Below are 6,191 nucleotides of genomic sequence, written 5' to 3' on the forward strand. Positions count from 1 at the left end.
ATGGTGGAGCATGCTCCTGCTCCTAGTTCTTAAGTTCTTATGTTCTGAATAGCGACACACACAAAAATGCTTTGATCATGGTTACACCTTATCTTCACGTTTGTCAAACAGTTGGCTCGTTGGTCTCGGGCTATGATTCTCCCTTTGGAGTTGTTCATTGAAATTTACGAGGGGTCCCAGAGGAGCCCTGATATTGCTCGCAAATTTTGAAATTGCATCGAACTTTTGCAAAGAAGGACTTCCATTTCTGCAGTGCCTTTCAGGAACTCATGTCACCCCAAAGCGCTTTAAGGCCGTTGAGTTATGTTTGAAGTGTTGTAGTTTGGCAAAAGATGTGCCCAGATCACCAAACATGAACCTCAAATCTTTGCAAAGAGTTTGGTGCAAATAATCAGGCGTCTCAGGGACTTGGACTTTCTTTGAATAAGTTCTGCTTGTACCTGCATTCAAGCTTGAAACAGCAACTGGGCTTCCATCTCACGGGACGTTTGGGGTTGATGTGCGTCGCTTTCAATCTTTGAAATTTCACCAAGCAAAGAAACGGTGAATCCAACTGTCCCTGTTAGCATTTAGCTCCTGTTTAATCACAGGAATATCCGCAGTCAGGAGCTGAAAAGGAATTCAAACCTAACACTGGCTTCGGGACAATCAGAATACTTTATCACAGACAAGGCACCGGAAGGCTGGAAGGTAGATCACACCGGTTGCGGGAGAGCTGGTTGGCGGTGACATGGAAGTGTCTGCAGTGTGCGGGACCAGACTGTTTCCACGCATCCACAATGAATGTCCCTCCATTTATTTGTGAAAAGTACCACTGAGAGTGGACAAGTTCCATACCGGTCAGAGCAATCTGAAGCTTTAACTGTCTGACACTCTGGTTTGGGATGCCTTGAACCTTATACTTCCATCAGTGTCTGTGGCGCAATGGGTTAACGCGTTCGGCTGTTAACTGAAAGGTTGGTGGTTCGAGCCCACCCAGGGACGAAGTGTGTTCCGGTTTTTCCCCGAGTATTCGGTGCCGCACAGTCCCAGGTTGTCATTGTGCTTTTTGGCTGCACGAATCTGTTCCGCAAATGTTGCCAGCAGTGCTGTTATGCAGTTAGTTCCCACTCCAATATTTTATGAGCATTCAGTTCAAGTAAAACGATAACAATTTTTTACATGGATCATGTTCCTCCATCCAGCCCACTCGAAATAAATTATGTTATTGGGTTTAAAGAAACTGGTGGAAATTGATTCTATTGATACATATATAGAACTGGAACTTCGGTCTCAAGTGCTCCTCCAATCAAGAATAGACACACACACAATCAATGGTTTTACAACTGGGTCATAAACACTTACAATTTTAAACCATTCTCATACAGCGTGTAAATGAGATAGGGATAAAACTTCATCACATGTAAAGAGAAAATGAATGATTGAAGATACCACTGTTGCTCAGTAATTATATTATAATTTATTTCATTCTGAAGAAGGTTATCGGCTAATTAACGGTGATGAAAAGAATTCTTACTTTTGCACGTTGGCTGCATGTCGTCAATTTTATTAGGTTTTGAATTTAAAAATGGTGTTACAAAATTTATCGCCGAGACCTGGAATCAAAGCTGTTTTTCGGTGGCATAAGAAGTGGTTTTCCCCAATAATTTAAAGATGATTTCAAAGAATCACGTGGCGTTAAATTCACATCACGGTTACGATTTGTTTCGGTGTGAAACAAGTGGATAAAAAAGGACAATAATGTTAAATAAAGAGTAAAGCTACCACTACACAGTCACATCAAAGCCTCCCAGGGCAGGTACATTACGCGTTAGACACAGCGTAAAGCTTCCTCTACATTGTCCCATCAAACTCTCCCAGGACAGGTACAGCACGTGTTAGATACAGAGTAATGCTCCCTCGACACTATCCCATCAAACCCTCTCAGGACAGATACAGCCCGTGTTAGATACTTAGCAAAACTCACTGTACACTGTCCCATCAAGCTCACCCAGGGCAGGTACAGTACGCGTTTGATACAGAGTAATGCTCCCTCTGCACTGACCCATCAACACTCCCAGGGCTGGTACAGAACGGGTTAGATACACAGTAAAGCTCCCTCAACACTGTGCCATGAAACTCTCCAAGGGCAGGTACAGCATGGGCTAAATACAAAGTAAAGATTCTTCTAAACTGTCCCATCAAACGCTCCTTGGGCAGATGCACCACGGGGTTAGATACAGAGGAAAGCTCCCTCTACAATGTCCCATCAAACTCTCAGGGCATGTACAGCACAAATTAGTTACAACATAAATCTCCCGCGACACAGCCCCATCAAACTCTTCCAGGGCAGGTGCATGTTGCATATGCAATAACTCAGCAGGTTTACTACCGTGAACTCAATCAGGTGCATCCTGACCGTACTTTTCTAGCTCTCGAACAAAGGATTAAACATGGAGGCTTTCTTTATATACAAGAGTTGCATGTGTGTGCCTGTGGCCCAATGATTTTCGACGGTCGGTCCCCCTGGTGGCAGGTAAACCCGGGCATATATACATTACAGTGCAGCACGTGTTTAAATCTCCCTCGACACTATCCCATCAAACCCTCCCAGGGCAGGCACAGCACATGATAGATACAGAGCAAAGCTCCCACTATACTGTCCCATCAAACCCGTCAGGGCAGGTACAGTACGGGGTTAGATACAGAGTAAAGCTCCCTCGACACTGTCCCATCAATCTCTCCCAGGACAGGTACAGTATGGGTTATATACAGATTAAAGCTCCCTCTACATTGTCTCATCAAAGACTCAGAGGGCAGGTACAGACTAAAGCTTCCTCGACACTGTCCCATCAATCTCTCCCAGGGCTGGTACAGCACGGGGTTAGATACAGAGTAAAGCTCCCTCTACACTGTCCCATCAATCTCTCCCAGGACAGGTACAGCACGGGGTTAGATACAGAGTAAAGCTCCCTCTACACTGTCCCATCAATCTCTCCCAGGGCAGGTACAGCACGGGGTTAGATACAGAGTAAAGCTCCCTCTACACTGTCCCATCAATCTCTCCCAGGGCTGGTACAGCATGGGTTAGATACAGAGTAAAGCTCCCTCTACACTTTCCCATCAATCTCTCCCAGGGCTGGTACAGCACGGGTTATGTTAGCACAAATCTTTTTCTGGAAGAATCACTCGACATTCGGGGTCGGTTCCAATCCCAAAATGCCTTTATTACACCGGCGGGGAGAGAGCCTCTGGTCCAACTCCAGGCATTCCACTCCACCGAACAAAGAAATTCATCGATATTGATATGTTTTACAACAGTTCATTACAATTACTTAGCCCATGTCAGCTGGACACAATCCAATCATAACGACTATAAATTACAAATCGATTCCACTGGGACAATGGAATTGGCCCCCAGGCACCAGGGGACTGTGTGATCACCTCATGTTTTAGCTGGGGCTTATTCATGGCCTCGTGAGATTCTCCAGATCCCCTTATCTCTACTGACCTTGGGTTCTGTCTGCACTTAACCTCCTTATCCTTATACAGTCACAGGAATTTCTTTGTTCAGTTTTCTACTGGGACATCTTGTCTGTGGTTTGTTGATTAAGGACGTTCTGCTGAGCTCGCTCTTTCCAGTGTTCCTGGATACGGAACTGCAGTGTCATCAGCTACCCAAAAATGTATTCAAGCTAACTGTTAGCTGAATTCCCCTAGTGCTTTGCAGAATCCCTGGCAGCCATTTTATATCTGGCTACCATTTTACACATACATATATGCATACATATATTCAGCAGGTGCCTTTGCCTTTGCCCTACAACAATCCCCACTTTCGGTAATGGACTAATCCTAGTCTCCTTTAACCGACAACATTATTTGTTACTCGACTTATATTTTTATGTACCACCCGGTACTTCCTGTCACAACGTGCTGGCCAGCCACGTGGTGTCAGAAGTCCCAGTTGCTTAGATCAAATTGATATAGTTCAGATTCCCCTGTCCCTCTGCTGGACAAGTCACTTTATTTACTTGAGCCCTTGTTCTGATACTCCTTTGTCGTGCATAATGCCTGCAGGATCGAAAGGCCATGACTCTCCATGTTAGTGCTAAGACCAGCTGTATCCCTACCAGTATGTGTCATATTATTCCAATCCAGGGGTGGATGTTTACGTTCATGCCCCAGTCCCAGACCCTCTCCACCAATTCTCGTTTTGTAACTCTTGGTCAGTATCCTTCTCCAGTATTTCAATCTTTGTCTGTAGTTGGTGGTAGAGTCTGACACACTGGCCTACTCTGAGTCTTAGTCCCCTTAATACTGCAACTAAATGTGCGATAGGGGCCTGCTCTGGCTCGTCATAATCCTGCAGGTGATCGTGGAGCTGATCGATGGCGTTAATGATTTTGGGCCTCGGTGTCTAACCTGGATAATGCGGGCTTGTCCTATTGTGAGGTCGTAGGGCTGTGAAGCAAAGGTTTGGTTGCGAGATCTGGCATTGTAAGCGATTGTACCCATATGAATGTGCCGTGGTAGAGACACAGTATTTCCCTTTGCCCCCGTAACCTGTTCTGGCAAAATGTGTGGGGGCAGGTACTATTTCCAATACACATCCATCGGTTGGATGAAATCCACATTCGACTAGTTCTCCCTGTCCCACCGGGTGAGGGCACACCGTAATGTCACCCGTCTGCTTGCATCCCGTCAGGGAGATCCCATAGAGTGTGTTGTCTCTGCGGAGAGCAGGGGCTGCGGTCAGATAGTAATGGAGGGAGGTGTTTTCCCGTATGATCCAGATATTCCACAGTTGATAAAGGGGAAATGGTCCTGAATCTTGTGTGACTACAGGTATCATCAGGGCTATTCCCACTCCGGCAGCTTTGCTCATTCGGCAGTTTGGGATCACTGGGCATACTCTGGTTAGTCCCTTCAGCGTGCAATTACCCAGTGTCCCCTTCAGTTTGGCCAACTGAGCCAGATGTGGGCTGTCTATCCAGTCTGGCAACTCCCCCCTTTGGATATGATCAGGGTTGTGGCGTATCTGTCCGACCATCCATCGGCCATAAGCGTGACAGAGTTGTCCCTGTCTCAGTTTTGCGGTATCTTCTCTCTCTCTGTCGAAAAGGTGATTGATTGTTTTTGCCTGAGCTTCCAGGACCGAGAGGCCATCCAATTGGATTTCGGCACCCTATCTTCCAAGTTCGGATTGACCTTCCTGAGTCCGCTCTGCCCTTTCTAATAATCCCTTCATCACCCCTTTAAGCTGCTCCACCCTTTCATTTAGCCTTTGTATGTCCAGTGAGTTTACTATGGAGGTTCCGGCATTAAAACCGGTCACAACGTCATTAACTATTTAGCTCTTAGTCCAATGAACTGGCTCCTGTCCTCGGAATCTACTGGCACCCATGGCATCGGCAGCCTGCTGCATTACAACTTTACTTAATACATTATACATATTTCTTGCCTGTTCTGTACAATATTCTGGCATCTGAATACCTGAGATATTGATCAGGACAGGCACAATTTCATGCTTGACATTATCATACAATAGTTCACCCTCGTTGGACAGCACAATCCCATTTTCCGGTCCCCTTGTAATTGATGGACATGACAATTCCATGGGGAGTGTGGTGGTTCTTATTGGGTGCGGTGTCGGAGGGGTGAGAAGCAAACATACAACGATATTGCGGCAGCTTCTACCTCCTCATAGTATCCACACAGCCCCACCCGCTCTTTGTGGGTGACTAACGGTTGTGGCTGGGCAGGAGGCGCGCAAATTATTCCAAAGGTACATTCATCGGGCCCCCCCGGCCTCCCGTCGTCTAATGCAACTGCTTCTTGTACCCGTGGAGCATCGCACAGATACTCTATTCTTATCCGGATTCATTTGCAGCCACGCGTTAAAATAACTTCTGTCCTTGCTCCAGTCCTTGATTGCTGGAATGCATATTTCGTCAGTCAAAGTAAACAAAACCCTATAGTTGATACAGTTGTGTCTTTCTTGCGTGTGCTGCATCTCTCGTAGTCCGTCTGTATTATCCAGTGCTTGTGTGGGCCTCAAGATTCCCAGTATCATGAGTCCCCAGAGTCGAAGTCACCACTGCGGTCCCATCTCGGTGATGGTTTTATCTGCAAATTTTAAACAGATAGCCTGGTCGTCACCAGGTGTTAGGTTCTGGTCTACTTGTGTCGCGGTCACTCTGTAGAATCGGAGG

At 46.3% G+C, this 6,191-nt stretch overlaps 1 non-coding gene across 1 annotated transcript; it reads left to right on the top strand.

Moving 5' to 3' along the window:
* The first annotated feature begins 910 nt into the window (after nt 1-910).
* Nucleotides 911-984, top strand: trnan-guu (transfer RNA asparagine (anticodon GUU)). The gene has a single exon. It is a non-coding gene; the product is annotated as a tRNA-Asn (tRNA).
* Nucleotides 985-6,191: the final 5,207 nt, after the last annotated feature.

This window comes from Pristiophorus japonicus, unplaced genomic scaffold (assembly GCF_044704955.1).
Source record: "Pristiophorus japonicus isolate sPriJap1 unplaced genomic scaffold, sPriJap1.hap1 HAP1_SCAFFOLD_89, whole genome shotgun sequence".
NCBI lineage: Eukaryota > Metazoa > Chordata > Chondrichthyes > Pristiophoridae > Pristiophorus > Pristiophorus japonicus.